Raw genomic sequence first — 27,487 nt, 5'->3', positions numbered from 1 at the left:
ATAAAATTTAAATTTTTTTTTTTTTTTTTTTTTTTGAGATGGAGTCTCACACTGGTCACCTGGGCTGGGGTGCAGTGGTGCAATCTTGGCTCACTACAACCTCTGCCTCCCAGGTTCATGCCATTCTCCTGCCTCAGCCTACCAAGTAGCTGGGATTACAGACGCCTGCCACCATGCCTGGCTAATTTTATTTTATTATTTTAGTAGAGACAGGCTTTCACTATGTTGGCCAGGCTGGTCTTGAACTCCTGACCTCATGTTCTGCCTGCTTTGGCCTCCCAAAGTGCTGGGATTACAGGCATGAGCACCGCGCCCAGCCATGAATCAATTTTTTGGAAGACTCTGTTTTGTTTTGTTTTGTTTCGTTTTGAGACAAAGCCTCACTTTGTCACCCAGGCTGGAGTGCAGTGGTGCGATCTTGGCTCACTGCAAGCTCCACCTCCTGGGTTCATGCCATTCTCCTGCGTCAGCCTCCCGAGTAGCTGGGACTACAAGTGCCTGCCACCACGCCCGGCTAATTTTTTGTATTTTTAGTGGAGACGGGTTTTCACCGTGTTAGCCAGGATGGTCTCAATCTCCTGACCTCATGATCTGCCCACCTCAGCCTCCCAAAGTGCTGGGATTACAGGCATCAGCCACTGCACCCGGCCAAAGACACTATTAACAGAAGTGTGAGCTGGGTTAAAAGAACCAACAAAGGATGACGAGGGATCCAGTTAACTGGCAACTGTGGGAAGCCATCACAATTCATAGGACTGAGGGGCAAAGAAATGATAGAACCTAGCAAATGCTAAGCCATGTAGAAGGGCCCCAGATGGGAGTCACAGCCATAGAGGAACACAGTGACACCAAGCCTCAGCCCTGCAGAAAGAGAGTGAGAGAAATTAATAACCAAAGCAGTCTCTCCTCCTTATTTCTGCTGGGGCCTCCCTTTGACTAACCCAACAGCCAGAATGCAAGAGGGTCTGGACATCCAGTCTGCTGAAGTCAACTTCCAGGGGCACAGAGCAGGGCAGAGGAAGACACAATCTGGAGGGGCAAATGGAAATCACACAACACTGAAGTTAAGCAAATTGAAATAGATTCAGAAGACCAGTAGAATTGAGAGCAAATGTTTGTCCAGTAAGTACACCAGACGGGCAGGAGAAGGAGCAAGGGAAGGAGGCGATGGTTGAAGATATAATGACTAACATTTTTCCAGGTAAGATAAAGAACTAGAAAGATAAATAAGAAATCATAGTCAGATTCCAGAATACCAAAGACAAGAACAATTTGTTAAAAGCAACTGAAAGAAAAAGCCAGATTGCCATAGAAAGAGCAACAGTGAATGTGAGAGCTGACTGCTCAACAGTAACATTGAGAGACAAGAGACAGTGGAATATCTTCAATATGATGAGGGAGGAAAAAAAACAAACAATACTGCCAAACTAGAATTCGATGCCCAGAGAAAATATCCTTTAAGGCCTAGGTGGAAAACATTTACAGACAAAGGAACATTGAGAAATCTTACCATAAGCCACCCCTTTCTAAAAGACAGTTTAAATAATATACTTAAAGCCGGGCGCGGTGGCTCACGCCTATAATCCCAGTACTTTGGGAGGCCGAGGCGGGTGGATTATGGGGTCAGGAGATCGAGACCATCCTGGCCAACATGGTGAAACCCCATCTCTACTAAAAAAAAATACAAAAAACTAGCCGGGCGAGTTGGCGGGCACCTGTAGTCCCAGCTACTCGAGAGGCTGAGGCAGGAGAATGGCATGAACCCGGGAGGCGGAGCTTGCAGTCAGCTGAGATTGCACCGCTGCACTCCAGCCTGGGCGACAGAGCAAGACTCCGTCTCAAAAATAATAATAATAATAATAATAATAATAATAATATACTTGCAGTAGAAGCAAAGTGATCAGAATGAGGAACAAAGTGCCAGAATGAGGAACAAATAAAGTGCATATAAAACAATAGTAATATCTTTTTTGTTGTTTTTGAGAAGGAGTCTCTCTCTGTCGCCCAGGCTGGAGTGCAGTGGCATGATCTCAGCTCACTGCAAGCTCCACCTCCCAGGTTCATGCCATTCTCCTGCCTCAGCCTCCCGAGTAGTTGGGACTACAGGCGCCTGCCACCACACCCAGCTAACTTTTTTATGTTTTAGTAGAGGTGGGGTTTCACCGTGTTAGCCAGGATGATCTCGATCTCCTGACCTCATGATCTGCCCGCCTCGACCTCCCAAAATGCTGGGATTACAGGCATGAGCCACCACTCCCGGCCAATAGTAATATCTTACTGCATTTTAACACATAATTAATAAAGCCTATAAATCAAGAAAGGGATAGAGTTAAGAGTTCTAGGTCCTACTTTCAGAACTAGGGTAAAGTACTGATGAACTTCAGACTTGGTAAATTAAGTATTCCTGTTATAATTCCTAGGTTAATGATTATAACTACACAAGCAGAATGTAAAACTTCCAAATTAGTAGAAAAAAACTAAAATGGTTAACAAAAGCTAATTGAAATGAAGGCAAGAAAAAAGTGAAAAGAAACAGAAAAAAAAAGGAAAATCACAAATAATATGGTAGCTATAAACCCAAATGTGTTAATAATTATAATAAATGTTTAATTCCTAAAGATAACTTTAGAGTAATGTGAACCAATAACATAACCTTGAAATACAGAATGCAAAAATTGACTTACACAGAGAAACTCGCTTCTCTGTACATGAGTACAAAATTCCACCTGAAAGTTAACAAGGTAAACATCCATCTTAAATTTAAGAAGAACAGCAAAATAAAGTAAAAGAACAAATGAAGGAATGAGCAGAAATTCATGCTGTATAAAACAAAAGTTGATAATGAAAAGACTAAATGGTCAAACCTGGGGCCAGACTGATGAAGAAAAGTGAATAGTGGAAATACTGTTTCCAGCCTAGAGGCGGCTACTGAATGTGTGGTCTCATTCTTCAGCCCCATTATTCTGTTTGTAACTCTATAGAAATAGCCTATGGGATAGGGTAGTTCATCCAGCACACCCTAGGCAGGGGGCTCACTTTTAAAGTGTGGCAGTGTGGGTAGAGCTGCCTTACCCACCCCCACACCCAGTGACCTCAGCCCACCCTTGCCTTTCACCAGGGTCTTTGTATGTAGTCATCTGTTGGTATGGGTGGGGCATTGGTTCCAGGAATCCCTGTGGACACCCAAATCGATGGATGCTGAAGTCCCTGGCATAAAATGGCGTAGTATTTGCATGTAACCTATGCAATCCTCCTGTGTACTTTGTCGTCTCTAGGTGATTTATAATACCTAATACAATGTAAACGATATGTAAATAGTTGTTTTACTGTATTGTTTAGGGAATAATGACAAGAAAAAGAACTCTAGGCCAGCACGTTGGCTCATGCCTATAATCCCAACACCTCGGGAGGCTGAAGCAGGAGGATCTCTCTCTTTTTTTTTTTGAGACAGGATCTTGCTTTGTAGCCCAGACCCAGGCTGGAGTGCAGTGGCATGATCTTGGCTCACTGCAGCCTTGACCTCCCAGGTTCAAGTGATTCTCGTGCCTCAGCCTCCCAAATAGCTGGGACTACAGGTACACACCACAGCACCCATCTGGGAGGATCTCTTGAGCCCAGGAGTTCAAGAGGGCAACAGTGAGATCCCATCTCTACAAAAAATAAAATAAAGTAATTAGCTGTGCACGGTGGCAAGTTCCTGTAGTCCCAGCTACTCAGGAGGCTGAGGTGGGAGGATCACTTGAGCCCAGGAAGTAGAGGCTACGGTGAGCTGTGATCACACCACTGCATCCTAGCCTGAGCAACAGAGCCAGACCCTGTCTCTAAAAATAAATAAATAAATGAATGAATAAAATAAATTCAGCATTATTTAAATACCTTACCATCTACTCACTGATTCAAACCCATGTGACTGATTCCTCTCTGCTAAGTGCATGGGCAGTAACCTGCACTCACACATCAAAGATCTGTTCATCAAGTGTCTCATTTCCAGACAAGAAAGCGAGTTCCAAACATTACACGACAGGCCTACTTTCTTTTTTTTTTTTTTTGAGGCAGAGTCCCACTCTGTCGCCGGGGCTGGAGTGCAGTGGCCGGATCTCAGCTCACTGCAAGCTCCGCCTCCTGGGTTTACGCCATTCTCCTGCCTCAGCCTCCCGAGTAGCTGGGACTACAGGCGCCCGCCACTTCGCCCGGCTAGTTTTTTTTTGTATTTTTAGTAGAGACGGGGTTTCACCGTGTTAGCCAGGATGGTCTCGATCTCCTGACCTCGTGATCCGCCCATCTCGGCCTCCCAAAGTGCTGGGATTACAGGCTTGAGCCACCGCGCCCGGCGACAGGCCTACTTTCTACTAGGCCGGGCCACACATTACATGACAGGCCTACCTTCTACTAGGCCGGGCCGCATTGCTTGCCTTCATGTTGTGTTTCCCATTTCACACTGCCTGGGTTCTGTCACGTCCACCCCAAGAGATCTGTGTGCACTCAGACAATTCGCCACTCAGTGGAGCTCCCTCGAAAGTCGCTACTTGACTGCACATAAGAAAACAGCATTTCTTCCATTTCTTCGAACCTAACATTTTGTATATGAAAATCTAGGCAGGGCTTGTGCCCCAGTGACTAGGAGAAGAAGAAGAAGAAACTCCAGGAGTACATTCAGGGTGTTTAGTGCATCGAAACTGAATTCAGCAGACACTGAACTCCAGCTGTTTGGCAGACCCTGTGCTGCACACGTGGGGACATCAGTAAATAAAACAACAGGAAGCTATTGCTGCGTCAGAGCACGCGTGCTCGGGACACCACGGGTGGATGTGTTAGGAGAATTAATTCAAACAAGGACATCATCTAAGAACTGTATCGTGAACTATTTCTGATTAATAGATTGGCTACTTTTTCTGACTGCTGAGAACCTATAAAATCATAAAAGTAACTTGCATGTATTTCCCTTTTAAACATCAAATATTTTACGTAAGTGACTTCCTCTGAAGCACAGGCATTCCTGTGTGCTGGTTTGATCCGTTGTGGTGGTGACCAGTGGACACAGAAGGAGCCAGGCAGGGCCTGCAGAGGCCAGACCCCATCCCAGCCACAGAACAGTGCCAGGTCTTGAGCCTCCTGAGCCTGCCCTGGCTTCCACCCTCACCACTAGTTTCCCAATCACGCTGTCATCTCAGGCCTGTCCCCAGACCCTTGAGTGACAGTGTGGGAGGGTTGAGCGTCTGCACAACAGTGACAGCCGACATTTGTTGAATGTTGTGGAGCTTTCGATGAGCGTGAACCTGTTTAACCTTTACACCACCCTTGAGTTCTGTATTAGCAGGTGTTTCACGGTTGAGGTAAACTACATCTTGTTGAACTTCTGTAAGTAGAACCGATTACAGTCTGGCCTAATGGCCAAGGGAGCTCGGACCAGTGGCCTGGCCTCGTGTCTGTGTTCTGAGACAAGCAGACCAGGGTCAGAGCCGTGCTTTATAGATGAAGTATGCACACCAGCCCCTTGCTTTACGTGAGTTGTTTATAGTCCCGAGAGTAATGCTTCAAGAGAGCCTTTCACATTCCCAATTTATAGATAAGGAAACCGAGGCCCGGAACAATGAAGGAAGCTGAGACCACACAGGCCGCGAGCATCCAGGCCTCTCTGAGAAACACCCGGACGCATTTCCCGCAGCAAGGCTCCCTGGGAAGGTGAGTGTTAGAAGCTGAGCATTGTCTGGAGAAAATAATAGTTTTCTTTGTTTTGTTTTGTTTTTTGTTTTGTTTTGTTTAAGATGGAGTCTCGCTCTGTCGCCCAGGCTGGAGTGCAGTGGCGGGATCTCAGCTCACTGCAAGCTCCGCCTCCCGGGTTCACACCATTCTCCTGCCTCAGCCTCCCGAGTAGCTGGGACTACAGGCGCCGCCACCACGCCTGGCTAATTTTTTGTATTTTTTAGTAGAGACGGGGTTTCACCGTGTTAGCCAGGATGGTCTCGATCTCCTGACCTCGTGATCCGCCCACCTCGGCCTCCCAAAGTGCTGGGATTACAGGCTTGAGCCACCGCGCCCGGCCGAAAATAATAGTTAATGGGGGAAAGAGGCAAACTCCCCAAGGGGAAAACCCCTTCCCTTCCGCCCTGGGTCTCTGTGGGAGTGAGCTGTGTAGACAAAGCACCAACTGAGTCGTTCCTCATGGAACCTTGACCACTGCCCCTCCTGGTTACCCTGTGCTGTCTGGAGGTTGAATTGGTGTTTGCCACTCCAAACTAGCTCTCCCAAACCTTGCACAAAAGGTGTGATGTTTGATGAGCTGTGCGGAAGCAGGCTCACTCCCCAGGTTCTCTGACTGTCCACCTTTGGGACACGGGGAGCAGTTGATGTTTGTCAAGTTGGGTCCATCCTTGGGAGTTTTGAAGGTTGTAAATGCCCACACGGGGAAAGGGCACTTCGTAAGGCTATTCCCACCTAACTGAAGATCATGGACCGGAGTTACGGGACTGGAAATGCTGTTACTCAGCATGGAAACAGCAGAAATCCTGGGAGACTGCACTTTTCCCATTCCACAGTATCACTGCTTCCCCGAGATGGTGGAAGATAACATGTTTTTCATGAGGGCTCAGCTGTTAAGATCTAGTGCATGTGACCTCTGGAAGCTCTTAACTACAGCATACAAATGACAATACTGTATGGTTAAAAATTTATCTAAGGGGGGCGGGCATGGTGGCTCACATCTATAATCCCAGCACTATGGGAGGCGGAGGCAGGTGGATCACAAGGTCAAGAGATCAAGAACATCCTGGCTAACACAGTGAAACCCATCTCTACTAAAATTATAAAAAATTAGCTGGGTATGGTGGCGGCGCCTGTAGTCTCAGCTACTCAGGAGGCTGAGGCAGGACAATGGTGTGAACCCGGGAGGTGGAGCTTGCAGTGAGCCGAGATCGCACCACTGCACTCCAGCCTGGGGCACAGAGCGAGACTCCATCTCNAGAGCGAGACTCTGTCTCAAAAAACCAATAAAGTTCACCAAAGGCAGATCATGTTCATATTTTTTTTTTATTTTTTTTTAAATTTTTTTTGAGATGGAGTCTCGCTCTCTCGCCCAGGCTGGAGTGCAGTGGCCAGATCTCAGCTCACTGCAAGCTCCGCCTCCCAGGTTTACGCCGTTCTCCTGCCTCAGCCTCCCGAGTAGCTGGGACTACAGGCGCCCACCACCTCGCCCGGCTAGTTTTTGTATTTTTTAGTAGAGACGGGGTTTCACCATGTTAGCCAGGATGGTCTCGATCTCCTGACCTCGTGATCCGCCCGCCTTGGCCTCCCAAAGTGCTGGGATTACAGGCTTGAGCCACTGCGCCCGGCCATGTTCAGATTTTTAAGTGAGAACTGAATGGTGTTTGTTGTATAGGAGTGGGGTGTCCCATGCCCTCTGTGAGGAAGGGACTGTGTGGTCCCAGCCACCCTGCGAACTCCCCCTGCCTCCGTGAGTCGTCCCTGCTGCACTCGCCAGCAGTCTGGGCCCGTTTCCATTGGGGCTCTGGCAGGTGGACTCTCATAGCACATCCACCTCCATCACCAGACCAGAGCTGCTTTCTCTCTGCAAGAAAGGCAGCCCACAGCACACGGTCAGCAGCTGAGTGGGCACTGAGTGGGCGATTGCCCCTTGACTTCTCCCATTAGCCTCGTTGCCTCCTTGTCCCACCCACAGAATCACAGTGGTAATGCCCACTGCACGGGGAGGAACTGAGCACGGTCTCACTAGCTTAGCTAATGCATCTCCAGAAAACTCGATGTGGCTCAGCAGCGAGCCCTCCACACAGACACTAGACAGAGCCGCCAGCATTCTCTGTAACGCCAAGACCTGCTGGGCAGCACGCCTGGCCTTGGACGGGGAAAGAAGGCAGCTACCGGGGCTGCATCTTCCTTCTTTTCTAGCTACTTTTCTCTGCCTTTTGTCATTTACTTGTCAAGATCAGATCTCAACATAGAATACCTGATCTTCTCAGTGTTTGATTCTCGGCAAGTGCGTACTTCATACCAAACAGCTGACATAGAAATGGAATGTTTCATGATTGCCTGGAAGTCTCTAAACACCCCTTTCTTGGTCTAACTCTGATGCTGTGGCTGTGTGATCTGTCTTCCTCTGGCTTCTACATGAGTGGACATGAACCCCTTTGGAACCTCTCACCCCTTTGAGAATAGAATGAGAGCTGTGGACTGTCCTGCCACAATTCCACAGACTGGGTAATACATAAGGAATAGCAGTTTTTTTGGCTCATGGTTCTGGAGGCTGGGAAGTCCAAGACATGGTGCCAGCATCTGGTGAGGGCCTTCCACTGGTGGAAGTGGGGGCAAGAGAGAGGCCAGGTGTGGTGGCTCATGCCTGTAATCCCAGCACTTTGGGAGGCTGAGGCAGGCAGATCACCTGAGGTCAGGAGTTCAAGACCAGTCTGGCCAACATGGCAAAACCCCGTCTCTACTAAAAATACAAAAATTACCCGGGCATGTAATCCCAGCTACTCAGGAGGCTGAGGCAGAAGAATCACTTGAACCTGGGAGGCAGAGGTTGCAGTGAGCTGGGATTGCACCACTGCACTACTCCAGCCTGGGCAACAATTGCAAAACTCTGTCTCAAAAAAAAAAGAGAGGAATGGGGACAAACTTATCAGGAGCCACCTCCCTAGACAACAAATCCACTCCCGATACAAAAGCATATTCCATCCACAGGGGCAGAGCCTCAGGCTAATCCCCTTGGAAAGGCCCCAGCCCTGTTACAAGAGCAACTCAGCTTCCAGCAGATGAACTCTGGGGACACAGGCAAACCACTGCGTTCAGAACATTGGCACTTCTCATTTGAACTCTATCTCCACACACCCTGCATGGACTGGAAGCGCCCTCAGCAAGTAGTCAGATTCACGTGGCTACACTGAGTTGGTTCAGTTTGCTTCCCTTATTGCAAGGGTTTTGTCCTTCCAGTTTCTGTCAGCTTCTGGGTGATCTCTAGGGCCTTCAAACTGTTATTTTAATATCTAATACAGAAGTTATCATGGTTATTAGCAGTAGAGTTCCTCCAGTAAAGGCAACTCTGCCGTGGCCCAAAACAGATTATGCGAAACAATTTCACCATGTGGATGTACATTCAGATTATGGACTGATACATAATCAAAACCAGAAATCTTTACAAATAGAGAAAAATGTATTTTCCTACTATTGTTATAAAACAGTTTGGGCCACTTCTACTTCCTAGTATCCCTGGATTACGTAACACTAACAGCTGCGATTCAGTTCCACATTCTGCACCTAAGGAGCAAGGGCGGGAGCCGAGCCTTCCTGCCTTGCATCTCCCTGTCTTTGTGCTTAATCTCAGCAGCATGACATCATACTTGCTGATAATTCACCTGAGTGACGAAAATAATTTTTATAAGCATGTCACAAAAAGGAAGGAAAAGTTTATTTTCCCTGCTTTGATATTTGAACCAAATGGAACTCTGGAAGTTTTCAATAAAATGAAAAATAATTTAAATTGGAGAAAAAAAATCTGTTCCAAAGGCTCATCCAAATAACTCTTTTCTAAAACTGTGGCTGGGCTTCCAGAACTGCCAGAGGGACTGGGCATAAAACGCGCTGGGCGGCTCAGTGTGCCCGTGTGCACTAACGCTGCTTTAATTGGATTTTGCAAACACTGATGATGTCCTCTGACACAGAGCAGAGCGATCTCAGGGCGGTCGAGCCAAGGCCAACCCTTGGAGCTCGGACACATCCGTCATGAAATGCTCAGCTGGGCTGGGAAGTAACCTTAATACTTCCACTGTCTTCCCAATCTCTGCCTCCATTTCATTTGTCCCTAATCCCTCCGGCTGTGCTTGCAACATGTACTTCAAATGTCCTCTCTCTTTGTGCTCAGTCCAGTCTTACAGTTACCATAAGAAGAAAAAAAACACATTCCTTACACAACAAGAAGGAAAACAACACCTCTGACCTTGAGAGCAATCGGAGCTGACACGGCTGTCTTTTCCCTGTTTGCAAATGAGTTCAGTCACCCGTTCGAGGAGCCAGAGTAAAATAAACACTTCGGTGGTCACTCAGGGCAGAGCGTTATGGCACAGAAGTCCCGATGAGTGCTTTCAAAGGACTGCTGTGCAAATATTTACAAGCTCTTAGAGCCTCAGTCCAGTCCCACTTGTGAGCCAGGGATTCTGATAATTCATAGAATGACAGAACCCCAGATTTGGGAGGGATGGAAGATATTGCTTAATCCAGTGTGTGACACCCATCATGGAATTTTCCCTTAAAACACCCCTGAAAGACGGATGTCAGTGTTCTGCCCTGTGGCAGGAGCTCTGGTTTCCAAAAGCACTCTCGTACTGCTGGGAGTGACAATGCTTAGAAATTTCTTTTTGCATTAACTAAATATTCCTTCCAGAAGCTTCTACGCATTGGTCCTTGATCTGTCCTTGAGCTGTGTAAATGTATAGTTATCTAATCCATAAATATAGGCATGCAAGAAAGTACTTTCTTTAAAGTCAGTTTACGTTCATGTCTAAGCCTCTTTCCATCAGCGTTGTGGCAACACTTCAATTCCCTCGTTATTAGTTCCCGGTCGCTGTCCGACGGCCCCGGGATAATGAAGAGGTCCCCGGAGTTGGCACAGAGCCAAACACCCAGGGACCTCCTACAGGCGCCAGTCCGGGCTCATGACTGCCGAAATGCTCCAGTCCCTTGCCTTCCGTGTGGGCGTGCCGGTCACGAACTCCCTCAGCTGCACCTGAGGTCCTCTCTTCTGGACATCTCCATAAAATGGGAGTCAGCCTTCATCTAATCTTGGGATACTTCCATTCCTTTCTTCCCAGAACAGTTCTTTTTCTCCTAATTTTCTTTTTTCTTTTTCTTTTTCTTTTTTTTTTGAGACGTAGTCTCGCTGTGCCGTTCAGGCTGAAGCGCAATGATGCAATCTCGGCTCACTGCAGCCTCCACCTCCTGGTTCAAGCAATTCTTGTGCCTCAGTCTCCTGAGTAACTGGGACTACAAGCATGCGCCACCACGCCTGGCTAATTTCTGTATTTTTAGTAGATACTGGATTTTGCCGTGTTGGCCAGGCTGGTCTCAAACTCCTGGCCTCAAGTGATCTACCCACCTCTGCCTCCCAAAGTGCTGGGACTACAGGTGTGAGCCACCGCACCCAGCCTTTTCTCCTAATTCTTAAAAGCATCAGTCCTCTATCTATCCTACCACTAAATTCTTCCAAGCTTTTATAAAAGTCAGGAAGAGCCCTTGTCATCAAGCTGTCTGGAAAACACCCGCAGCAGCTGAATTCCAAGTCTGAACCGTCACCTGGAGTGGAGCTGGGAGATGGGAGAACAAACCGGGAAGGTAAATGGAGGGAGACAGAATATAGGTTGTCACTGCCTACCTCATAAAAGGAACCATTTTTCCCCTTACTTTCCCCCCAAATATTTAAAAAGATCTTTCGCGTTTGCCTGAAATTCTATCCAATCCAGAAATTATTCCCATTTCCTTCCACTCTTCCTCATAAGACAGAGTTCCTGGTGTTTTACCCTATCTCAGTCTGCACTTGTCTGCCCATGTCTCCCTTAAAATACAGTGCCAAGGCCCAAGTTCAGCATGGAAGGTGTGTCCTACCAACGTAGAGGGTCACAGGGCTTGGAGAATAGCCATTGTTTCGGGGAATGCAGTATTAATAAAGCGTAAGATCATAACAGCTTTCTCCCCAGACACAGCATTCTGTGACTTATATTGCATGTGCAGTCAGATGGAACTGCCTATGCTCTTTCTAGCCCTTTCTCCGGGATGTGTGCTTACTGTCACGCAGGAAGCCATCATACGCCAGGGCGCTCATGTCCACAGCTACCAGACTCTGAAGAAGATGGCATTTCCTCCCGGTGTTGCCATCACTTCATTCCATCGACCAAGTTCTTTTTTGTGGCTCAAGGAATGTTAGCTCTTTGAGATATCATCAACAAAGCATGTGAAATTGTCAGAGGATGAGCTTTCAGGAAAATCCTATTGACAACAGCCAAGTGGAAGTCAGAGTCTCCGTCCTCAGTGACCTGTCTTTGTGCCTTAGATTAGAGCACGACCCTCATTCACATCTTCTTTCTACGGCAGTAGTCAAGATGCTTACATGGGGGTAAAAACCCTATCAATTCAGGCTAATTGGAGGGAAGGCCGTGGAATGAGGGAAATGTCAAGTATATTCAGTAACCAAAAAGTATGCTAATAAAGGGTTGCTAAGTAGAAAAACATTCTTTGGAAACTCTCTCTAAGAACTATTTTAATTATCACACAAACTGCTGGTATGGTGCATCTATAAAGTTTGACCTCAGTTTGTTCTCAAGCAGCATTCCTTGCTGGGACAGCCTTTTATGAGCTCAGTGCCGCACTCCAACTTGAGCTCAGTATGATTAGTACAAATTACAAATTACCAGGTTTCATGTTAATGAGATTTTCATGCCATAAGGATTACAGGGTCTTGGAGACAGAAGGGATCTTAGTGAGAATTGAATCCAATCTTTTATCCATTTCTAGAAGCCTCTGCTTGACTGTTTCCTGAGCCAGAACCACACATATGAGGGGATAACACAGTCCATCAAAAACACTGCTCTAGAAAATAGAAAACGGGGCCGGGTGCGGTGGCTCACACCTGTAATCCCAGCACTTTGGGAGGCTGAGGCAGGTGGATCACCTGAGGTCAGGAGTTCGAGACCAGCCTGGCCAACATGGTAAAACCCTGTCTCTACTAAAAACACAAAAAAATTAGTGAAGCATGGTGGCACACGCCTGTAATCACGGCTACACGGGAGGCTGAGGCAGGAGAATCGCTTGAACCTGGGAGGCGGAGGTTGCAGTGAGCTGAGATTGTGGCTGGGTGAGGAAGCTTAATGGAGATGATGTGGTTACAGAATTCCCGGCATTCCTCCCTCTGTTGCCTCCTGAAGTCCGGGGTTGCCTCCGCCTGGCCCAGTGTCAGGCTGGCTTCTGATTCTCTCGGCAGTAAGGGTTGAGTCTCCTCCTCCCTAGAGCTCTGCGATTTCGGGACCTGCCTTGTGGGTCTTGTTCATTCTTTGCTCAGGCTAGAACTCATTTATTTTAAATGTTTCAGCGACTCACTGAACCAAACATGTATCTTTATTCTTTCATTTTTCATCTCTTTGTCTTTTGGTTTTACCTTCCGAGAGTTTTTGAAGATTTTATCTTCCAACTTGTCTTTTGAGGCGTTTTTGCTCTCATAGTTTTTTTTTTTTTTTTGCACAAGCTTTTGTTTCCTTTAATACATTTCTTTTTCAAGTGTTCTGTTCTTGTTTCGTGGGTTCAATATCTACCTTCTCTCTCTAAGGATGTAAATTCTAGCATTTTTATTCCTTGAGGTGTTCTCCCTGCACTGCGCCCGTTTCCTCCGAGTGGCTTTGTTTGTCCTGTTTCTGTGTGAACTTGACCGTGGCTGCTTTCCCCAGGAGTCTGAATATTTGGCGCTGTCCACCCAGCGAATCAGCCACTACCAGGCTGACTGCAGCTCTGCGTGTGGCCACATTGTTCTGTGATCTTGGGGGAAGCCTCATCGGAGACCCCTTCCTGTTAGGATCTTCGTGGCTTTCCAAGTGGATGAATGAGGTCCTTTAAAGGAAAGTGTTCAAACGCCTTGTCTAGGAGACAGTAATCCTTTGGCTGCCAGTGTTCCGAGAGCCAAGTGAGGAAGAGGAAGTGGCCTGAGACTCAAACCGTCCCGGGAGATATCTCTCTCTGTGTGGCCCAGAGAACACACCTTCCCCAGGCGTCCGCCACAGTGGGGGTCACTCACCTTCTGTGAGAGGTGGAGGAGCAGGCTTCTTGCCCCATCTCCAGCGAGCCTTTTATTTCAGGCCTGCCTTCACCCGACACCCATGGATGCTGATGCTCCCGTTCTGTGCCTCTCAGGTTTGAGCTGCAAATGTGCTTGCCTGCGGCTCCACTGTCCTTCGGCTTCCTCGGTGGGATGTGCGGACACCACAGGCCCAGCTCCCACGGCTCCTCACCAGTGCCTCCTCTTCCATTTTGTTTGTCCTCAAAGGCTTGTACCACATTCTTCTTTCCTCCTGTTTATCAAGACAGGGTCTGGCTCTGTCACCCAGGCTGGAGTGCAGTGGTGCAATCATGGCTCACTGCAGCCTCAAACTCCTGGGCTCAAGTGATCCTCCCACCTCAGCCTCCTAAGTAGTTGAGACTACAGGTGTGTGCCACCATGCCCGGCTATCTTCTTAAATTTTTTATAGAGATGGGGTCTCACTATGTTACCCAGGCTGGTCTTGAACTCCTGGCCTCAATCAATTCTCCTGCCTTGGCCTCCCAATGTGCTGGGATCACAGATGTGAGCCACCACACCCAGCCTCCTCCTTCTTCTTTTTCTCCTCTATCTTCCTTGCCTCTAATGTCTTTTTAGAGAGATTTTTAGATAGAAGCAAAATAAAATCACACACATACACACACAAAACCCACACATACAAGAACCCACGGTGTATTCAATTCATCTACACTTAAGTCCCTTTCTGCTTTTTCAAACAACGTTATGCTCCAAATAGGGATAAATTGAAATAATGAGTGAGTCCATGAAGCCTCTCTCTCCCAAACAGCAAAGCCACTGCCGGGAAGGGGCCTAAGCTCTGTTTCCATGGTTGCTTCCTTTGCTTGTTTGACATAAATCAGCTGAGGATTCTAAACCAAAATGTCACCTGCTTATTTCTCATGTTAAGCAGCAGATGTCAGTCATCTCCCAACATGTGACGTCACCGTGTTTTCTTTACAGCGTCGGGTCTTGCTATCTAGTAGGTGCCAGTTAACAAATGTTTGAACAACTTGGCGAATAAACAACCGTTTCATTGATTATTTAATGAATCCGCACCTGGTTAGTGCAGAAATGACTCTAAATGGCATGTTTCCTTTCTTCTTTAGTTTGTTTCTGCTTATATAAAAGTATCTGTCAGTTGTTGATTCTTCCATAGCGTCTGCTGTGTTCTTGGTGTCTCTGACAAGACTGTAAGCTGCTTGAAAATACAGATCGCCTCTGAGTTGTAGAACTGAGAAATGGCGGGGAGCAGGCACAGTGTCTTTGAGATGATCTAGGAGCCGCACAGAGGTGGGGAAATGAGAGCAGAGAAACTGGCCCAGGCCCAGGGGCCTCAGAGTCCAGGCGGGACCTTGGTCTCTGATTGTGCCTCAGAAGTGAATCAGCACCACCGCCTTCTGTCCTTGGGATGCTCCACGGAGCACCACCATGGGAGATGCCAACAGCCACGCAGGGCCCTCAGCCCGGCCTTGCCCCACGGGCACTCCTGGCAGGACAGACAGACACACGGCTGGAAGGATACGTTCTCCCAAGGAAACTGGTGCTGTGTGGACCACAGGCAGGTGAGTGCTGAGCCGTGAGGACCTAGCAGGTGCCCCGTCCACTCCCGGCCTGACCCTGCATGGTTCCCAGGCAGTCCTCTCAGGCCTCAGCGTGTAAGGCAGCCCCAGGTGGAGGCCCTGCGTGGGGTCATGCGTCATAGCCTGTGCGTCTACACCAAATGTTTTGGGGTTGGGGAGGTTTTGCGGTTTTATTTGGGTATGTAAGCACTCACTCCCAGGGACTCCCTCTTTGAGCCTGGCCCTGCTGGTAGGTGCATTGATCCTGTCCACCCATCCACCCAGCTCAGAGCTGTGCTGTCCTGAGCTGTCCACGCCCACGACAAACACATGACTGCTGAGGTCGCTCTCTCCCCACAGCCCCAGCACCCCACAGTCAGCACAGTCCTGGCCGCTGTTGCCTTTTCATCACAAACACCCTCATTAGTTAGCGGGGCCAACAGCATTATCCTCAGGCGTCAGGAAAACCAGCGTCACTCTGGGCACACACTTGGACCCTGTGTTTTGTGGCCCATGACCTTTAAAGTCGACGTGGCCTTCGACGTCTGACACGTTCGTTGAGCCAGATCTCTGCTAACTTCAGCACATTCCAGTTTTTATGGAGCCCAAATTGATTATCTCCTGCAACAACATTTGACATCCTGGTTTCAGGTTCCTTCATCTATCCTTGGCCCTAATCCACAGATTTCTGGGGATGGTGCCCTAGCCCACAGAAAAAAAAAAAAAGAAAAAAAAATGAGATGTAACTAATGTTACTAAAATGTTACTAAAATCATATTTTAAAAAATGAATCTGGGCTGGGCGTGGTGACCCACGCCTGTAATCGCAGCACTGTGGGAGGCTGAGGCGGGCAGATCATGAGGTGAGGAGTTCAAGACCAGCCTGGCCAACATGGTAAAACCCGTCTCTACCAAAAATACAAAAATTAGCCAGGTGTGGTGGCGGGCGCCCGTAATCCCACCTACTCGAGAGGCTGAGGCAGGAGAATAATCTGAACCTAGGAGGTGGAGATTACAGTGAGCAGAGATCAGGCCACTGCACTCTACCCTGGGCAACAGAGCGAGACTCTGTCTCAAAAATATAAATAAAAGGATTCAGATCACCCTCAACTCACAGCCAGGTTTCTACATGGGGGCATTTACATTTTCAGGCCTTAAAGCTTGCTTATGGAACTTACCATATTCTCCCTGCTATGGCTTGAATGTGTCCCCCAAAAAATACATGTTAGAAACTTAATCCCCAAGGCAATAGAAGGTGGGGCCATACTGGGGTGTGTGGGTCACGAGGGCTCCACCCTCATGAAGGGATTAATGCTGATGCAACTTTGAGCCCGTGCCTTCTCTTGCCCATGTGACTGATGCCTTCCACCATGTTATGACACGGCAGGAAGGAACCTCGATCTTGGACTTTCCAGCCTCTGGAACCATGAGCCAAATAAACATTGACTATTTCTTAATTACCCAGCCTGTGGTGTTCTGCTATAGCATCACAAAACGGACTCAGACACTCTCTTATATTGTCATTGAAGGCATCTTTTCCTCTTTATTAGGTTGGATTTGTAAACTCCTGGAAGTTGCGGACCATAACCCATTCATCTTTCTATTTCCCACACTTCTGGTTAGACACCAGAGGAATTATGACATTTTAATATATCCAAAAGCCCCAGGAGAACAGGCAAATGCCCGGCCCTGTGCTGATCATTCAGATTCTGCACGTTGGAGGCAGGACCCCAGCTCTCCAAGCCATGTGCGATGGGTGGTCCTCAGAGCACATGTCAAGAAATAGCAACGTGGTGGATAAGAAGCATGTGTTCAAAATGAACCAAGAAAGAAGATGATAGGGTGAGAAAGATCCACAGTCACTCACTTGTGAAGTCAGAGTCTCTGGAACTCACGCTTCATGAACCTGACGTGCTTCTGTCTTCCTACCCCGTTTTAAACATATGGTTAAAAATAGCAGGTCACTGTGGTGATCCTGGGGTGTGGGGGAGGACCAAGGCCTGGACTACCATGGTATATGGGGTGCAGAGGGCAGGCATACGGCCACAGGCTGGAGGAAGGAGAGGGAGAAAGGAAATGCCATGGCAAGTGTGGGAAACGCTACTGCTGCACAATTTAGCACAAGCTTAGAGTGGAAAACAACACCCAGCTATCACCTCAGCTTCTGTAGGTCAGAATTCTGTGCACATGAAGCTCAGCCCTCTGCCCAGGGTCTTGGGAGGCTGCATCTGGAGTTCAGGTGGTCTCATCTGGAGTTCAGGTGGTCTGGAGTTCAGGTGGTCTTCCCAGCTCACTGAGGCTGTGGCAGAAGTCAGACCCTGTGGTTGTCTGAGGGAGGTCCCTGGCTTTGGCTGGCTGTTGGCCAGTGGGAGTTCAAAGCTTAGGTCTCTGCATTCTTCCTTGAGGCCAGCCAGAGGAAAAGTTTGCTTTTCAAGGGCTGACCTGATTGGATCAGGCCTACTCGATATTATTTTTCTTTTGATTAACTGAGTCAGCTGGCTTGGGACCTTGATTCCATCTAAAAATCCCTTTTGCCACATGACATAGCATAATCACAGGATTTGTATCACACCAAGCTAACAGGTTTGTCGCACATACAACAGGAGGAGGGTCACTGAGGACAGTCATCTCTGTGTCAAGGAAGCCAAGTTCTTATTTTGAGCCCTGGCCTCTCCCTTGGACTCTTATGGACTGAGTTGCCTGTCCCCAAATTTACACGTTGAAGTCCTAACCCCCATGTGACTATATTTGCAGATGGGGTCTAGATGAGGGTAATAAGGTTAAATGGAGTCATATTGTTGGGCCCTAACCCAAAAGGATTGGTTTTTTTTTTTTTTTTTTTTTTTTTTGAGACAGAGTTTCACGCTTGTTGCCCAAGCTGGAGTCCAATGGTGTAATCTCGGCTCACTGCAACCTCTGCCTCCTGGGTTCAAATGATTCTCCTGCCTTAGCCTCCCAAGTAGTTGGAATTACAGGCATGAGCTACCACACCTGGCTAATTTTTTTTGTATTTTTACCAGAGATGGGGTTTCGTCACATTGACCAGGCTGGTCTCGAACTGCTGACCTCAGGTGATCCACCGGCCTTGGCCTCACAAAGTGCTGGGATTACAGGTGTGAGCCACCGTGTCCGGCCTAGGATTGGTATTCTTATAAGAAGAGGAGATGGGGACACACAAGTGCACAGAGGGAAGATGAAAGGAGGACACAGGGAGAAGTTGCCCGCTATGGTTTGGATATTTGTCTCCCCAAACCTCATGTTGAAATGTGACCCCCAGTGTTGGAGGTGGGGCCTAGTGGGAGGTGTTCAGGTTGTGGGGCTGGATCCCTCAGGAACGGCTTGGTGCTGTCCTGGCAGGAATGAGAGAGTTCTTGCTCTATGAGTGCCCCCAAGAGCTCATTGTTGAAAAGAGCCTGGTGGCTTTCCCCCTCTCTCGTCTCCTCTCTGGCCACATGATCTCTGCTAATTTTTTGAATATTTTTAGTAGAGATTGGGTTTCACCATGTTGGACAAGCTGGTCTCAAACTCCTGACCTCAAATGATCCACCCTTCTTGGCCTCCCAAAGTGCTGGGATTACAGGTGTGAGCCACCGCACCCAGCCGCACCCAGCGCCTCTCTCCGATCTTAGGGGGTGAGCCACCACACCCAGCGCCTCTCTCCACTCTTAGTCCACAGTTTACATTGGAGGTCAGTCTTGCTGTTGCACATTCTATGGGTTTGGACAAATGTATGATGACATGGATCCACCACTACGGTATCCTACAGAATCATTTTCCTGGCCTAGTAATCCTCTGTGCTCCCCCACTCATTCCTCCCCATCTGTCAACCCCTGGCAATCACTCACCTTATTACTGATCTTATTATTCCCAGTTCCGTCTTTTCCAAAATGTCCTGTCGTTGGACTCACGGAGAATGTGGCTGCTTTAGATTGGCTTCTTCCACTTAGTGACATGGTTCAAGGCTCCTCCATGCCTTTTCATGGCTTGGTAGCTCATTCTTTTTATTGTCGAACAATCTTGTTTCCAACAACTGCAATACATTTCACAATGAAGAATGCCCATGTGTGGGTGATTCATGAGGGGACATGAGGAGATGGGATTGATGAGGAGGTGGGATTGCTGAACCAGCAGGAATGCCTGCTTTACACCTTTCACCAACAAATGCTGCCAACTTTCCCTTCCTAACGGGCATCGCTAGGGGAGAATACGCATATTTCCACACCCTGCAGCCCATTGTCGCACATTTTCAGGAATAAATTTTCCAAACTTCTCTGAGGGTGTCCTGGGACCACACACTCTATATCCAAACTCAGCCAGCACCCACTGTCAACCACACCTTGTCCACCTGCCCTGCCCTGCCATCTCCAGGGACTCGGCGGCCACCAGCCCAGGGCCATTGCCTGTGGGGACCTCAGGCGGAGCGTCCTTCCTCCACCCAGAGACGCCACAATTCCAGATGCTGCCCTCCTCGCTGAAGGTGCTCCTCCCAGGCTCTTTGTCCTTCTGGTCTAATGTGTTTTGTTTCTGTCTGTTCTTTCAGAATTAATGTTTCATGTTCAACCTGAAGTCTCTGATGAGTCCTTTAAGTCCACGCTGGGACAGCAGATGATGTGGGCAGCAGGCCTGTGACTCCACGTGGACCCCCATGAATGCTGTCAGCGTGTCTACGCAAAGCTGTGCCATTTACAGGAGAAACACTGGGTGGTGAGACTTGGATGAGGTCAGCAGAGAAAGCGGCTAAACAGATTCAGCCATCCCCTCAGGTGACTGTGGAGCTCTGAAGACCTAAGGCAGGTACTTCTGTGCTAGCAAGGAAGGATGTTTATGATATAATTTGAGGGGAAGATATAAATCAGAGGTGTGGGGTGTGCAGAGGCCCCTGCCTTCCCCAGTGGGTGGACAGCACCTACACTGACACCCCCAGCAAGGCTACACAGGTGCTTTTCTTGGCAGCCATCAAGAGAAAGGTACTTGCCTTAGGCTGCAGGGTGCTTAAACATTTCAAAGGTCAATTGAAGAAAGAAGTAGAAAGAACATTATGAGAGGTAGTGGTGCGTGCCAAGGTACTGAGCGTGAGGAACAAGGTGCTTTCATGGGGTGTCTGCGCCCAGGTGGAGCCGGCGTCCCTGGGCCTGATAGTGACCGGATAGGCAGGTCCCAGAAGAGGCATGTTTGCAAGCACCCAGCTAGGCCAGGGAGCAGCTGACCAGCAAAACAGGTCAGCTCTCAGGGACTCTTCAACTCGAGGGCTGTGGGGAGCACTGCATGGATTTTAAGCAAATCCAAGTGACAAAACCAATGGGCATTTAGAAATATCATCACAGTTACACGTAGAAAACTAATTGGAGGCCAAGTAACTCGAGGCCAAGCACCGTGACTCACACCTATAATCCCAGCACTTTGGGAGGCTAAGGCAGAAGGATTGTTTGAGCCCAGGAGTTTGAGACCAGTCTGGGCAACATGGCAAAACCCCATCTCTACAAACAATGCAAACATTAGCCAGGTATGTGCACACTTGTGGTTCCAGCTACTCAGAAGGCTGAAGAGGGAGGAGGGCTTGAACCCGGGAGACAGAGGTTGCAGTGAACCAAGACCACACCACTGCACTCCAGTCTGGGCAATAGAGCCAGACCCAGAGAAAAAAAAAAAGAAAAGAAAATGAATTGAAAAGAGTAAGATTACAGGCAAGAATATTTTATAAAATCTCTAAGCATGATTCAAAAGGCCAAAATCATATCCCCCAAAAGCTTAGATTTAACCTTATCAAATTTTTATTATATGTGAGTGTCATAACAACACAGTTAAGTCTACATATAACCCAAAAAATAATCCCATCACATATTACAAAGTGTTTATATTTTTGGTATACAAAGTCCAACAATAAAATAAGAACACCAGCTCCAAAACTGACAAATAAGCAATTTGTATAAGTATCTAAAAACATTCATTACCAATCCCAAAATTGCCAATAGAATAATGAACTATAGGCCGGGTATGGTGGCTCATGCCTGTAATCCCAGCACTTTGGGAGGCCGAGGTGGGTGGATCACTTGAGGTCAGAGTTCGAGACCAGCCTGATCAACATGGTGAAACCCCGTCTTTACTAAAAACAAAACAAAAATCAGCCAAGTGTGATGGCACACACCTGTGATCCCAGCCACTCTGGAGGCTGAGGCAGGAGAATACTTGAACCCCGGAGGTGGAAGTTGCAGTGAGCTGAGATCATGCCACTGTACTCCAGCCTGGGTGACAGAGCAAGACCTTGTTTCAAAAATAAAAATAAAAGTAAAAAAAGAAGAGGGTCAGGAGAAGGAGCAGATTCCCCAGAAGGACCAGCTTGCACTCTCCCGTCACAAACGTGCTTCTGAACAGTGAGCAGGGCTGCTGGTTTGGGATTTGAGGCTTTGCTGTCTTCCCATTTGGAGTTCATTCCCATCACAGAATGACAGGATGTAAAGGAGCAAAGTGTTCACTGCATCTCAGGCTCCAGACGAGGCCTTGAAGATGTCAAGCTCTTCCTCAATATCTGCCTACATCATATCTTATGCATCGCCTTCCTGGCCCAAATTAAGAGGCTCCTGTGGCGTCTCCTCTTTACCCTTCTCCTGAGCCCCCAGGCCTAGCTCCAAGCCACATATCTCAGGCCTCAAGGGACTTCCCTTTCAGCTACAGGCCATGCTCTAGCAACAGGTGTGGGAGCCCCATATCCTGCAGCCCACAGCCCACCCTCCAGGGAGCAGTCCAGTCAGAACCTGCTTAGTGCTTGTCTTTTAGGCAGATTGGAATCCTAAGTTAAAGAATTTCTGGACTGGGCACAGTGGCTTACGCCTGTAATCACAGCACTTTGGGAGGCTGAGGTGGGCAGATCACGAGGTCAGGAGATCGAGACCATCCTGGCTAACACGGTGAAATCCTGTCTCTACTAAAAATACAAAAAAATTTAGCTGGGCATGGTGGCGGCGCCTGTAGTCCCAGCTACTTGGGAGGCTGAGGCAGGAGAATGGCGTGAACCTGGGAGGCGGAGCTTGCAGTGAGCCGAGATTGTGCCACTGCACTCCAGCCTGGGGACAGAGTGAGACTCCGTCTCAAAAAAAAAAAAAAAAATAGAATCTCACACTGCTTGAACCCCTCAGACACAGGCATGCTCCTGGGCACATAGTCAGGGGCTCCTGCGTACTCCCATAACGTAACTGTGTAGTCTGTGGTGTCCGTCCAGCCCCAAGCTGCCGTCACACTCAGCTGTAGGGGTTCCAAGCTGCCGTCACACTCAGCTGCAGGGGGTGGCTTGGGTGTAATTTGGTGGAATCTGTCAGGATTCGTGGACTCGTTGCCATCTGAGGCAGCTCCCAGAGCCGCTGTGCGAAGAAGGTGCCCATTTGGTGGATTCGCCGGAAACCTGTCAGGGGACCTCCTGTCCTGCAGAGCCTGCGTCCCCACTTCTGTGGGGCGCCTGGCAGGCACTGGGGCAGGAAGTGGGGGCCTCAAACTGCAGGGGCCAGGGTGGGAGGGAAGGACGCTCAGTCCGCAGGGAACAGTCGCCTCAGGTGGGAGCGAGAGGAGGAACGTGAGGCCAGGTTTGCGAATGGCCTCACACGGTTTCCTTTCTGCCAGGATTTTCAAAGGATTAGAGTTCATTTTCTTTCTTTCTTTTTTTTTTTTTTAATTAACAGCACAGTTTCAAGTTATTCCAGTGAACAGGGCGGTCTTTACTTTGTTTATTTCCTGCTAACAACCTAAAGCAGAAAGAACACTAAGCTCTCCAGATTTTGAAGTCAGGCAGCCTGGAAAAGCCCTTTAGTAACCATGGTGTTAGAAAATGTAAACTCCCCGTCCTGGGCAACAGGTGGACACGGATGTGATGGAGTGGTGGAGTGTCTTACTGAAGAGGCAGCAGCCCGAGCTGAAGGTCTTAGCGTTAGGAGCGAGAACGTGGTCCGATCGGCAGCACCGAAACCACAGAACAGGGAGTCATCTCAGGAAGTACAGAAGTGCTAGAAACACTTCTAATCCCTTGGGAACTGGGGACAAGGAAGAATGACCTGGCAGTGTACTCAGGTATCTGCCTAAGCTGCCACCCCATAGCCTGCCTGGCGCCTGTGGTGTGGCCCCCCACGGGCTGCAGTCCTGGCCGGGGCGAGGGGGCAGGGGCAGACCGAAGTGAGGCAGGGGTGGGGCCCTCAGTTCAGAAGTCAGGGTGTTACCTCCACCACCTCGGAAGCCCACGGGGGTGAAAAGGGAGGGAATGTGGGCCTACTGTTGGGAGGAGTGTCAGAGCCGCCCAAGAATGTGGCCGTGGGGTGGGAGCTGTCCTGGGGAGTGTGGGGAGGAGACACCTGCCACGCGGGTGATGCACCATCCCTGAGTGAATGCGCCCGGGCCGTACCCTGAAGGACTCCGCTGCCACTCATGGCCGCACCCCCAGACCCACGGGTCCCATTTAGGTTTTGTGGCCTCTCGGTCCCTTGACTCCACGCAGTAGCTGTGTCCTCCCGACCTCAGGCAGCCAAGGCCATGTCCCAACTCCCATTCCATGGGGCCCAACTTTTCACACTGCTTCTCTGACCCGCCGGTCTGAATGAGCCCGGCCACCCTCCCTGGCTGTGCCTCACACCCCCATCTTTCCGTCACACTCACCACTGCCAGAGATTGTCCTTATCACACACTTCTTTCCTAGTGGTTGTTTAGAGCCCCCTTTTCATCCGTGTCCCCAGGTAGGAGGCCTGGAGCAGGAGCCCTTCCCCAGCCAGGCTGGTGGACACAGACTGCCGTAAAAGACAGGCCTTTGGCTGAAGCTCTAGGTGGTCTCTACCTTTGCAGCTCAAAGTGCTGCAGATGGCACAAAAACAAATGAGCATGTTCCCAAGGCCACGGAGATCCAGCCTGCGGGCCTGGGACTTCTTGGGCTGCCCGGCCGCTGGTGTGAGCAAGGGTGCAGCCCTCCCAGCCCATGTCGCTCAGACAGGACTCCAGGATAAACCCATGTGGCTCTGCCTGCGGCTCTGCCCGGCGGGCCTGGCCTCCGCCTCGCACCTCACCTTCCCCTTGCTCCCGACCAGCAAACACCTCCAGGTTGAAGCGAGCTCCCGTCTTTCCTTGGAGCTTGCTCAGGGATTTCTCATGTCCTGTTATTCCTCTGATGTTTTCCAGAAGATTTTGAATGCTGCCTGTTCAGTGGTCTCCAGAGGGCTGGATTGCCCAGTCCATGAGTCCTGAGGCAGAAGCCTCACAGCTGGCATCTCTTTATGCTTCTAGAGCATCCTAGGAGACGTCCTCCAGCAAATCCTCTAGAGCATCCTAGGAGACGTCCTCCAGCAAATCCTCTAGAGCATCCTAGGAGACGTCCTCCAGCAAATCCTCTAGAGCATCCTAGGAGATGTCTTCCAGCAAATCCTGCCGATTACACACTGGAGCACATTCTGTTATGCAGTTGATTCTGGGCTGGTGTAATTTCTTCCTTTTAAAGGTTGTATGTTATGCAGTTAATTCCAGACTGGCGTGATTTCTTCCTTTTTTTTTTTTTTTTTTTTTTGAGATGGAGTCTCACTCTGTCATCCAGGCTGGAGTGCAGTGGCTTGATCTCGGCTCACTGCAAGCTCTGCCTCCCGGATTGACACCGTTCTCCTGCCTCAGCCTCCCGAGTAGCTGGGACTACAGGAGCCCGCCACCACGCCCGGCTAATTTTTTATTTTTTATTTTTTTTTATTTTTAGTAGAGACGGGGTTTCACCGTGTTAGCCAGGATGGTCTTGATCTCCTGACCTTGTGATTCATCCGCCTTGGCCTCCCACAGTGCTGGGATTACCATGCCTGGCCGATTTCTTCCTTTTAAAGTTTGTATGTTAAACTCCCTGGAGCTCTGTCTGTGGTTCCTGGTGGTGGCTTCTTCTCGTCCTGGGATGCAACATCACCCTGGATGTCCCTGAAGGCACCACTTGGTCTCCTGTTTGAAGTTCCTGGCAAAGTGGACACTGTTTTTAATTCAACATCTCTGCAGACTGGACTTTCTGTCTTTCTTTCTTTCTTTCTTTCTTTGAGACAGAGTCTTGCTCTTTTGCCCAGGCTGGAGTGCAGTGGCGTGATCTTGGCTCATTGCAACCTCCACCTCCTGGGTTCAAGCAGTCAAGCAGTTCTACTTGCCTCAGCCTCTCAAGTAGCTGGGATTACAGGCAACCACCACCACACCTGGCTAATGTTTGTATTTTAGTAGAGACAGGGTTTCACCATATTGGCCAGGCTGGTCTCAAACTCCTGACCTCAGGTGATCCACCTGCCTCAGCCTCCCAAAGTGTTGGGATTACAGCATGAGCCACCGCACCTGGCCTGAAAATCTGTTAAAAAATAGAAATAAAGGGAAGCTTCCTCAACTTAATAAAGAACATCTATAAAACACCTGCAGCTAACAGGATACTTAATAGAAAAGACCGAAAGCTCCCAGCCTAAGATCAGGAACAAGGCAAGGATGTCTGTTATCACCATTCTGTTCAACATGGTGCTGGGAGTCCTAGCTATTGCAATAAGGCAAAAAGGGAAATGAAAGGAAAAGAAGAAAGAAAGAGAGAGAGAGAATGAGAGAAAAGGAAGGCAGACAGGCAGGCAGGAAGGAAGGATGGAAAGAAGCTGTCCCTATTTGCAGATGACACGATTGTCCACAGATAAAATCCCAAGGAATCTCAAAAGAAACCCTCCTACAACTAACAAGTGAGTTCATCAGGATCACAGGATACATGACAAACATACAAAATTCAGTAATATTTCTATATACTAGTAATGAGTACAAAGTCACCAAAATGAATAATACAATATTATTTACAGTTACTCAAAAAAATACTTAGGTATAAATCTAAGACATGTACAGGATCTATATGCTGAAAACTACAGAATGCCAGTGAAAGAAATCAAAGAAAGCCTAAATAAAGAGAGAGACGCAGGGTTTTCATTGATTGGAAGACTCACTATAGCAAAAATATCATTTTTCCCAAACTGATATATAGATTTAATGCAATTCCTATTGAAATGCCAGCAAATGGCCGGGCGCGGTGGCTCAAGCCTATAATCCCAGCACTTTGGGAGGCCGAGACGGGCAGATCACGAGGTCAGGAGATCGAGACCATCCTGGCTAACATGGTGAAACCCCGTCTCTACCAAAAAATACAAAAAAAACTAGCCAGGCGAGGTGGTGGGCGCCTGTAGTCCCAGCTACTCGGGAGGCTGAGGCAGGAGAATGGCGTAAACCCGGGAGGCAGAGCTTGCAGTGAGCTGAGATCCGGCCCCTGTACTCCCAGCCTGGGTGACAGAGGGAGACTCCATCTCAAAAAAAAAAAAAAGAAAGAAAGAAATGCTAGCAAATATCCTGCAGATAGAGAGAAGATTTTTCTGAAATCTATATGTACGGACAAAGGAATGAGAGTAGCTAAAGCAATTCTGAAAAAGAATAAAGCAGGCCAGGCACGGTGGCTCACACCTGTAATCCCAGCACTTTGGGAGGCCGAGGCAAGCGGATCATGAGGTCAGCAGATTGGGACCATCCTGGCTAACATGGTGAAACATCACCTCTACTAAAAATACAAAAAATTAGCCGGGTGTGGTGGCAGGTGCCTGTAGTCCAAGCTACTCAGGAGGCTGAAGCAGGAGAATGGTGTGAACCCGGGAGGAGCTTGCAGTGAGCCGAGATTGCGCCACTGAACTCCAGCCTGGATGACAGAGCAAGACTCTGCCTCAAAAAAAAAAAAAAAAAAAAAGCGATGGACTCAATCTACCTGATTTCAAAATGGATCACAGACTTAAATGTAAAATGCAAAACTATAAACCTTTTAGAAAATAGAGAAAATCTTTGGGATTGAAGACTAAGAGATGATTTCTTACCGGCATCATAATATATAAAATTTCTTACCAGCATCATAATATATAAAAGGAAAAATAGAAAAATTGGACTTCACAAAAAAAATTGGACTTCACAAAAAATAAAAACTTTTGCTCTGCAAAAGACTATGTTAAGAAGATGAAAAGACAAGCTACAAACTGAGAGAAAATATTCTGAATAGATTCAAACTACATATCCAACACAGACTAGTGCCTCGAATATACAAATAACTCTCAAAACTCAATGTTAAAAAAAAAAAAAAAAAA

The 27,487-nt window shown here is 48.3% G+C and overlaps 1 long non-coding RNA gene across 2 annotated transcripts in view; it reads left to right on the top strand.

Moving 5' to 3' along the window:
• LOC108538008 (uncharacterized) overlaps nucleotides 1-24,850 on the top strand; it is a 35,503-nt gene extending 10,653 nt beyond the window's left edge. The window contains exons 3-5 of one of the 2 annotated variants that reach the window (XR_001887977.1): nucleotides 5,567-5,682; nucleotides 19,903-20,156; nucleotides 24,615-24,850. This is a non-coding gene — a long non-coding RNA (uncharacterized LOC108538008). Of the gene's footprint in view, nucleotides 1-5,566; nucleotides 5,683-19,902; nucleotides 20,791-24,614 lie in introns of those variants that run through there. The other variant, XR_001887976.1, reaches the window with a different exon arrangement.
• Nucleotides 24,851-27,487: the final 2,637 nt, after the last annotated feature.

Source organism: Rhinopithecus bieti, unplaced genomic scaffold, assembly GCF_001698545.2.
Source record: "Rhinopithecus bieti isolate Rb0 unplaced genomic scaffold, ASM169854v2 scaffold_15437, whole genome shotgun sequence".
NCBI lineage: Eukaryota > Metazoa > Chordata > Mammalia > Primates > Cercopithecidae > Rhinopithecus > Rhinopithecus bieti.
This window is presented reverse-complemented; position numbering and strand designations above follow the sequence as displayed.